Raw genomic sequence first — 10,000 nt, 5'->3', positions numbered from 1 at the left:
TTCTTTTGGACTGTGCCATGTGTTGTGTTGTGTGTCACGTCACATGTGTATTCATACCTCCAGAGTAAGTTGACCTCAGTATTTGTCCAGCTCTTCCATATTTCTGATGACCAACACTTTGGCTTGTTCCGGTGTTCCATTGAGTTTAATGAATACTTTGCAGTTGGTGGTCCATGTATTTTGAATTTTTCCCTGTTTCTTCAAGTAACGTGCTTTCCTGGCAATGTCCGCATTTCTTTTTATCAGATGTTCGTTCATGAAGACATCGGATCCTTTCAGTTTCCTTCCTTGTTTTAACAGTGCTGTTTTCTGTTTTCTGTTTGCAAATCTCACAATGATGGCTGGTTTGTTACTGTCATTTTTTCGGGGTAGAGGGTGGCAAGCCTCAATGTTGTTATAATCCACTTCCACACCTTTGGACCGTAGAAAGGTAACCACTTGATGCTCCATGGAGTTGACATCTTCCTCTCCTGGCCCTCCTACATTGTCAGTGGCGACCGCCCGGGCGTATGACCGGGGTTTGATGCGAAGCCCCGTGATGATAACATCGTTCATCCGGGTGTACTGCTCCAAATCCGCCACTCTGTTCTCCAGGTACGCCAGCCGCCGATCCTTCTCGGCGTTCTGGATGCGGAGAGCCTTAACTTCCTCGACCAGGTCCAGGATGGCTTTCTGCTGCAGTTTGACAGTAGAAATCTCCTCTGTCATAAACTCCAGCGACTTCTTAATATCGTCTCCTTCCTCAGCTGACAGAACTTTTTTCGGGCCCATGCTGAGAGACGCTCTCGTAGCTTTGCCGTGACGACCGGCTAGCTACTTCCCAGAATCCTTTGCGGTATCCTCTGTATCACACAGAGACGCATATGAATTCATATAGAGATTGTATATGAAGGAAACTGCTGCTTCCTGGATGTGTCACTGATTGCTAGCTTCTTCATTTTCCAGCTTGATGTTCGTTTGGAATAAAGAAACCATGGAAGCCAGCTCCTCTGGTTCACTGCAGCTGTGTGCTCGGCCACGGCTGCTTCCTCACGTCTAACAGTATTTCCAGTTAGGGCTGGGCGATATGACCCAAAATTCATATCTCGATATTTTTTAGCTGGATGGCGATATAAGATGTATATCTCGATTTTTTTTTTTTTTTTAAGCCATAAGTTAAGAACAAAAAGAGAGTTCTTAGTCACACTGTGTCCCAGATGTCACACGGGCACTTTTATTTACATACAGCGTAGATATTACTCAAAAATAAATTATCAGCATATATTAAATAATCATGGTCCATAAATAAAAGAAAACAATGTTGTTTTTGTGCATAACAAAAAGCTCACAATTGTGCAGTCAAAATGTAAACTAATAGACGCTGAGCATAATAACAAAGAGACAGATTTCACAGCTGCACCACGTCTCTGAACAGGTGCCATCCTTATACACACACAGTACGTATCACTCCGCGAGGCTCCTCCTCTGTAGCCGTAATTCTCCGACAATCCATCAAGCGGTGCAGCTCCGTAGCTTAGCAAAGTCATATTAAAACATTTTTTGACAGATTGCTGAGCGCTGTGTACCACATAAAATCGGTTCGCGGTCAGTAGGCACAACCAGAATTCATACATAAGGCGCACTGTCGATTTTTGAGAAAAGGAAAGGATTTTAGGCCGTGCAGCCCCTCTGGGCTGCATGTCGTTAGCGCGGTTAGCTCGCTAACACGTTGACGCCATCCAGCCCCACGCACGGTAACTCGCTAACGGAGATTTTCCGCTTTCATCTTGTCATTGCCTGCAGGTGAAGCTATGGGGGAGTTGTGTTCAGTGCAGGAGAGGCGAGGCCGAGTAACGTTGCGTAGAGACAAAAGTGGACGAAAGAGAGGCAAACCTGCGGCTCCACAAGTATAATTATAACGTAACATAGACTATATCGATATAAACGATATTGTCACATCTTATATCTCGTATGAAAATATATCGATATTTTTTAAAAACTCGATATATCGCCCAGCCCTATTTCCAGTAATGCTTTGCTGCCTATTATGAGGATAGGAAACTATAGCTGATTTGTTTCCAGCCTGACTCTCCTGACATTGTCCAGAATTTGTCTCTCATTGGCTCCCCCTCTGTTCCCCATGTCTGCTTTCAAAACACCAAGATGGTGACGTTCAGACGCACCGATCTGTTTTCTTTTCTCGCTTGCTTTTTGAGAGAAGACAAATGTAGTTAAGATGATGTCATTTTTACATGGTTGAGCTTTTTATAGATTTCTTAATCCACATTAATGGTGTCACATCCAAGTCTTGCAGGCAACTAGTCACTTTCTACACAGCTGTGTCTGTAGTGACTGTGAGGTGTACTGGGTTACACAGTGATTCAGATTATGAGATGAAAGGTGTGGAGGAAATGTTTGTATGTGTGCTAACTGTGTGCTTAGCTTTCACGGGAGGCATTTCAGCGACCTCACCCTGTGACAGCTTCCTTTCCTTGAAATGGGTCCAAGTCTCAAATGCCAGCTGTGACCTATGAGTCCCTCTGACAGTTGGACCCAATGAAGCACCTCACAAACAGGAAGTGTTCCTGTAAAACTGTCACATGGTGAGGAAACAACACGTCACATTATGGCAGAATAAGACACAGATGAGCCTGTCATCAGACAGTGCACACTTGATGAACAGCACCAAAGTGCTGCAGTGATGTTTGGTTTAGTGCAACTGTGTGTAGGAGAGATTTTCCTGAAAAAGGACAGGTGCGATAAAAATATTACGTTTCATTTTGTTAAAGCCAACTGTGCTTTTATTAAACCTTCGTGGTCCTCTTCGTATGTGCGATGGTTTGGATATTTCTCTGTGAAGAACGGAAAGAGCTGAAAGAGCTCCGTGGTCCCACAGACTAAACCACAGTGCTTCATGTCTCACACACTTTGCATAGTGAGATTCAGTTTCTGCCTTCCAGACGAAGGCTTCTGCTCCCACAGTGCAGATGATCTCGTCACAGCTGTGTTACTTTGTAGGTTACAGTTTGTTCTTCTGTTTGCAGTAGTTTGTACCGTGGTTCTCTGTCTGTGTGCACGTGAGGGTGGATAACTCTACCTACAGGTGCAGGTTCTGAAAGCAAATAAGAAAACCCCGTTATCACATGATAGACGTGTGTGTGTGTGTGTGTGTGTGTGTGTGTGTGTGTGTGTGTGTGTGTGTGTGTGTGTGTGTGTGTGGAGTGACGTCATGTTAAGACTCCATTCATATTTGACTGACATCCACCGAGGTCTTCAAGCTCCACTAATGATTTTATTGGTTAAAAACTGACAAAACCTTCTAACTTAAACTGTCATTCATACATGTGTATTGATATTATACAGACAGTGCTATATACATGCTGCTTACCTTCTCACTGAGAGTGTTTATGGGGACTGTAAATATGACGTTATTACCTGATCTTCAAACGTTCCTAAAATGTTTTTAAAATTCTGATTAACATTGAGGAAGTGATGCTGGGGCTCACATCTGCATCCAAATGTCACCTTTGACCTCTACCTTTAAAGTAAATACTGCCCACAGAGGCGTAACCTTGTGCTCTGGTTTCAATCCAAGCAGGTTTAAATGTTTTTAGTCTCTTAGGCTATGTTCACTCTGCAGGTCTTGATGCTCAATTCAGATTTTTTGATCAAATCCGATTCTTTTGTCTGCTCATTCACACTACAAATAAAATGTGACAGCAAACGCGCAAAAGAAGACGTCACACACAACGCGCTCTGTTTAGACCCAGAGCAACAGTATGTTTGACTGATGACCTTAATATAAAGACTTCGGACTTCATGTTTCCCAATTTTTGCTTTAAGTTATTTTGTTATTTACATAATAATGTAGATAACCTAATAATGATCCTTATTGCTGTTTTAGAGGAGCAGTGCTTCAGAGGATAGATTTCTGTCAGAATCTGCAGAAATAAAATGTTCACGTTTCTCCAACGTTGTCTTCCAAACAGTTTCACGGGATGGTCAGGAAACGTTCGCGATGTCTTCTCCGGTGCTGATAATTGGCGTCTGTCTTGTGTCAGTGACGTAAAAGACGGATTTAATGCGACATGACCATCAAACAGCAGTCGATTTCTGAAACATCAGATATGTATCGGATTCAGGACCACATATGAAAGTGACCCAGGTCGGATTTGTGCCGTTCACACTGTCACACCATGATCGGATATGAGTCGCACAGGGTCAGAAAAGTCGGATTTGATGCGCTTTCGCCTGCAGTGTGAACGTAGCCTAAGTGATAATCAGCATGTACCCACATCATTTTTGTGAATTCGAAAGTTTAGTAAATGTAAAAACAAAACAGCAAAAACTGTAACATTATAACCCCTCAGAACGTGTGTCCTGTGGAAGGTTTTTAAAATTTGAGCTTGACAGATGTTGTAAAACTTCACTTTCTAACATCTTCCACAACTGGGATTGTAAAACTCGCTGCCTCTAACTACGTAAAGACTGACATAAGCAGGTTTCATTAAACCCAGCCTCAGTTGTCTCACCAATCTGGCTGCTTTCTTTTCTCCAACGCTGTCACACTTGTCTCGATTGTCAGTTTAAATCCGTCCAACAAATGGGTCCAATAAACTAGACCTGCTCAACCCTTTGAAGCTGAGAAGCTAATCTGCAAAGATTGTAAATCACCGCTGGCCAAAATCTGGCCTGACATCAGGTTGCTGTGGGAATGACGACAGTCCCCTCTGGCAGAGAACGAGAGGAAATTATTGGGCTGCTTTTCAAGTGTGAGGCAGGACGGCCTTTACCGTCACAGGGTGGTGAGAGGAAAGGCCGGTGCGAGCACAAGTCTGCAGTTTCTGTGCTGCGTTTGAGCGCTCGTTGTACTCGACATCAGCTTTGACCCCAGCCTATCATAGCGCTGCGTTTGTGTCGATGACCTGCAGGTACCTTTGCTGTCATAAGTCTGATGATTGGGGGCGTCGCTGTGAGGGAGGCACCAGACAGCATGTTTATGAATATCAATGCTACTGGATCCAACGCATCTGATGCCATCAACGTGGAGCTTCGTGATAAGAGCAGGGTCCAGGTGGCCGTGATGGTCACAACTCATCCAGGTCAGCCTCCCGCCTGCAGAGCAGCCGTGGCTAATCTCACTGTTTATCCAAAGCAGCAGCAGCAGCATGTCTGAATCACTGTTGATGTATCAACTCGATTTTAAATGTTTCTGTATGAAACATTGTTTTTGACCCCCCTCTTCTTCTGCATTCCTTTAGATTGTTTTAGGTCTTCTCAGGTTTGGCTTTGTAGCAATCTACCTCACCGAGCCCCTGGTGCGAGGCTTCACCACAGCAGCATCCATGCACGTCGTCATCTCCCAGCTGAAGTACTTGCTGGGGGTGGAAACGCAGCGTTATTCTGGGTTTCTCTCTGCTATTTATGTGAGTTTTGAGAGGCCCTGTCTTTCTCCTTCCCATAATGGTCAATGAATCGCTAACACTTACCTTTCTGTCACTGCAGAGTGTCAAAGCAGTGCTCAGCAGAATCACCAGCACCAATATTGCCACTTTCCTTCTGGGGCTCGGGTGTATCATCTTCCTTTACGTGATCAAAATTCTCAACGAGCGCTTCAAGAAGAAGCTGCCCATTCCCATTCCTGGAGAGATCATTGTGGTCATCGTGTCCACGGGCATCTCCTATGGTTTGTCGTTATCAAAGGAATACAAGGTCCATGTGGTTGGGAACATACCAACAGGGTAGGCCGCACACTCTATGGATTTGTTTAAGTGTCTTTTGGTTTAAGCTCGTGTTCTCTACACGTATGTGACAGAGGTATACAGATGTTGTCTTATTGGTTACAGGCTTCGCCCTCCTGCTGCCCCAAACATCTCGCTGCTGCCCAATTTGGTCACAGATTCTTTTGCTATAGCGATTGTAGGATTCTCCATGGACGTCTCGCTGGCCAAGATCTTTGCCCTGAAACATGGCTACAGTGTGGATGGCAACCAGGTGAGTGTGTCCACGGGGTGAGCTGCTGATGAGCCTCTGGCACTGTGTGTGACTAAATGTTTGGTTAGGACACTTTGGATCTTCTGGATGATGGGACGTCCTCTAGCTGTTTGTTGCAAATCTTGTAAAGTTATATTTTTATCCTGCACGCTGATATTGGAAATGCTGCTCACAAAAAGGTTCATTGTTCCAGTTTGTTGGAACGTGTTCATTTCATTGAACACTGAGTTGTTTGGAGCGTTGTATAGTTGCCTGACTGTACTATTCGTTGAAGACTGAGCAAAGCGTGTCCTCCAGTGACACATAGCTGACACATAAATGCAGGTCACGCATTTAGTAAAGCACGACTGTGGAAAATATACGGGTCGCATTTTCCTGAAATTGTCCAAAGCTGACGTGTGTAAATGTTGTTGCAGAAGGACTTTCCTCTCTTTTTCACGGTTTTCCTCCACGTGTCCACTTTCAGGAGCTCATTGCACTCGGTCTGTGTAACTTCATCAGCTCCTTCTTCCAAACGTTTGCCGTCACCTGCTCCATGTCGAGGAGTCTGGTCCAGGAGAGCACAGGAGGCAAAACACAGGTGACACACACGAGCTGCAGGAGTGATTACACTATCTAAATTGGTGCTGTAAAGCTGTTGTTAGAGTGAGAGGTGTGTTGATGGAGTTATTGCTTTTTTATGTGTGTGCTTTAGATTGCAGGGCTCCTGGCGTCGCTGCTGGTGGTGGTGGTGGCCGTCGGCTTTGTCTTCGAGCCGCTCCCTCAGGTGAGTTCCCGTCTGACGTTTGGGCGTGACCTGTGAGACCACACACACCTATATGTCTTCTTTGGCTCTCGTTTGCTTGTGTTTCTCAGACTGCGCTGGCTGCCATCATCATGGTCAACCTCATAGGGATGTTCAAGCAGTTCAGAGACATTCCCAGTCTGTGGAGGACCAGCAAGATTGAACTGGTCAGTCTTTAAAACCAAGCTTAGCTGACTTAAAGTGCACCGTTACTCTGAGAGGTGTTTATGTGAACCCGAGTGAATACACGGTGGAGAAGCTGAGCTTGCAGACAGAAGTGTGACTATAATGTGCAGGAGATAAATGCACGTCGTCTGAAGACATTTGCTTATGTTAAAACTGCTTTGGTCTTGCAAAACGCTTCCTCTTCATGCTAGTTTCATGTTACTTTCCTTTTTGTCCTCTCAGGCCATCTGGGTGATCGCCTTTATCGCTTCTGTGCTGCTGGGACTGGACTACGGCCTCCTGGTGGCCGTCACATTTGCCATATTGACAGTCATATACAGGACACAGAGGTAATGATTCGGATATGTGTTTTTCCTTGAACTGAAGCTTAAAGGCAGCTGTGAGAGTTTTCAAAGAGCAGGTTTGATTTGTGCTCTGAGCTGTTTTCTTTCTCTTCCAGCCCTAAAACTTCCATCCTGGGTCACGTCGCTAACACGGGGCTCTACTGTGACGTCGACGAGTATGAAGAGGTAAATGTGTGAGGAGAGAAACCTGCTCCGTGTGAAACATCCACACTGACCAAGCCTGCTGTTTGTGTTCTCAGGCGGCTGAATATGAGGGGATTAAGATCTTCCACTCCAACTCTTCAATCTACTTTGCTAACAGTGACCTGTATGTGAACAGCCTCAAGGAGAAGGTAGCAGTGTGTTTGAGTGTGTGGAAGCAAACAGAAACCCTTTTGTGGGGGAAATATGTGAAGCACTTATTATCACTGGGTCTTACCTGACTCAGTCTGAGAGGAGCAGCGTGAGCGTGTAATCATCTGGTGGTAGATGCGAGCACAGCTCTACTTTGAGATGAGCAGGAAGTCAGTTTGCTTGTGTTTTCACTGTCTTGGCTACAAATGAAGGTTTGCAGTTGTAGCCTGTTCACGTTACAGCTGAAGCTTCAACAGTTCAGTGAAAACGTTTCTACGTTTGTCATTTCTGCTTTTCTGTGTGTTCAAATAACTAAGAGCAAAGAATACATTTTAACTTTACTGTGTGAATTAAAGGTTTATCCAGTATCTAAGCACCGTGTGGGAAATATTCCCAGCCTCTCCCAGTCTTAACCTAAGGAGTAACTGTGCCAGCTTTACCAGCAACACCTGATTCCTAGGGATCAGTCTCTGTTGCTACTGTGGAGGCATGTTGAGTCCTTAAAGGGGAAAAGAGTCCCGTTGTAAGATCATGGATTGAGCTCAGTGTTTACGAGTCACAGCCATGCCTGATCGCATCAATAACACAAAGAGACGCTACAAGAGCTCAAAAAGCAACACGGTGCCACGATCAGCTGCAAAGGGTAACAGGGTCATTACTTTACTGCTTCAGAGCTTGGACAGTTGATGGAACTATGAATTCTGGGTAATTACGTTTTCACCTAGGTGCAGGTTTAGATAGCTTGTGTTGGTTAAACAATGAAATCACACATTGAAAACTGCATTTTGCTTTTACTCAGGTTATCTTTGTGCAAGATTAACACTTGTTTTGTGACAAATCAGGTGAAGCACAGATGTTACTGAAAGCAGTTGATCATGTGCTTCATGCTTATTGTGTTAAAGTTCAAAAGTAAAGACGTCGATATGTGTTTGTTTTGTAAACATTGTTTCAGTTCTCATTTTTGTTTTTCATATTCAATTCAGCTTTATTTACACAGCGCCAAGTCACAACAACAGTCACCGCAAGGTGCTTTATATTGTAAGGTAGACCCTACATTAATAGATACAGAGAAAAACCCAACAATCATATGACCCCCTATGAGCAGCACTTTGGCGACAGCGGGAAGGAAAAACTCCCTTTTAACAGGAAGAAACCTCCAGCAGAACCAGGCTCAGGGAGGGGCGGGGCCATCTGCTGTGATTGGTTGGGGGGAGAGAAGGAAGACAGGATAAAGACATGAGATTAATAACAAGTGTATTATGTAATGTAATATGAATAATTATCAGAGAAAATGCCAAAATAAGACGTGAGGTAATGGTAGAGGTAAATGAGTGAGGAAGAATGACGTGCTGAGTTGGATGTTAACAGCTCTGTTGTGATTATGTTGATCTTTACAGACGGGGCTAAACCCTGAACACTTACAAGCTGCTCGGAAAGCCCAAAAAAAAAAAGAAAGGAGAAGACGAACAGCAATCGGTCGTCTCCGCTGAAAATCTGTGCCAAGGTGGGTCACTGCTTTTCTTTTGTCTATCCAAACTTTGAGCTTTGTCAACAGGTTAAATACACATTCATGTGACGGTCGTGTGTGTGTGTGTGTGTGTGTTTATATATATATATATATATATATATATATATGTGTATATATGTACCGACCAATAACCTGCCTCAGTACTACATGGAAGCTCCTGTCAGGCATCATATCGGCTAAGATGAACAGGCACATGGGTCAATACATGAGCGGGACACAGAAAGGAATTGGCAAGAATACCAGAGGCGCAAAACACCAGCTACTGGTAGACAGAACAATCAGCCGAGACTGCAAGACCAGACTGACCAACCTGTGCACTGCCTGGATTGATTACAAGAAGGCCTATGACTCAATGCCCCACAGCTGGATACTGGAATGCCTAGAATTGTACAAGATCAATGGGACCCTAAGAGCCTTCATCAGGAACTCAATGGGGATGTGGCGTACAACACTAGAGGCCAACTCCAAGCCCATAGCACAAGTCACCATCAAGTGCGGGATCTACCAAGGAGATGCTCTGTCCCCACTGCTGTTCTGCATAGGCCTGAACCCCCTCAGTGAGATCATTAACAAGACTGGCTACGGATACCGACTACAGAACGGAGCAGTTGTCAGCCACCTCCTGTACATGGATGACATCAAGCTGTATGCCAAGAGTGAACGAGACATCGATTCACTGATCCACACTACCAGGCTATACAGCAATGACATTGGAATGTCGTTCGGACTGGAGAAGTGTAGTCGGATGGTAACAAAGAGAGGGAAGGTAGTCAGAACTGAGGGGATTGAACTACCAGAAGGCAACATTGCAGACATAGAGGACAGTTACAAGTACTTGGGGATCCCACAGGC

The 10,000-nt window shown here is 44.6% G+C and overlaps 1 pseudogene across 1 annotated transcript in view; it reads left to right on the top strand.

Moving 5' to 3' along the window:
* The window catches only part of LOC308399942 (prestin-like), a 58,669-nt pseudogene that overhangs the window by 9,775 nt on the left and 38,894 nt on the right, over window positions 1-10,000 (top strand). Inside the window, exons 5-15 of the transcript XR_013974813.1 lie at window positions 4,911-5,107; window positions 5,241-5,405; window positions 5,485-5,720; window positions 5,826-5,973; window positions 6,440-6,553; window positions 6,668-6,739; window positions 6,829-6,924; window positions 7,166-7,272; window positions 7,383-7,452; window positions 7,527-7,619; window positions 9,018-9,124. The product of XR_013974813.1 is annotated as a prestin-like (transcript). The remainder of the gene's footprint in view (window positions 1-4,910; window positions 5,108-5,240; window positions 5,406-5,484; window positions 5,721-5,825; window positions 5,974-6,439; window positions 6,554-6,667; window positions 6,740-6,828; window positions 6,925-7,165; window positions 7,273-7,382; window positions 7,453-7,526; window positions 7,620-9,017; window positions 9,125-10,000) is intronic.

The sequence above is a fragment of the Rhamphochromis sp. 'chilingali' genome, assembly GCF_963969265.1.
Source record: "Rhamphochromis sp. 'chilingali' genome assembly, chromosome: 7".
Lineage (NCBI taxonomy): Eukaryota > Metazoa > Chordata > Actinopteri > Cichliformes > Cichlidae > Rhamphochromis > Rhamphochromis sp. 'chilingali'.
The sequence above is the reverse complement of the archived record's forward strand: the minus strand, read 5'-3'. Positions and strand labels throughout refer to the sequence as shown.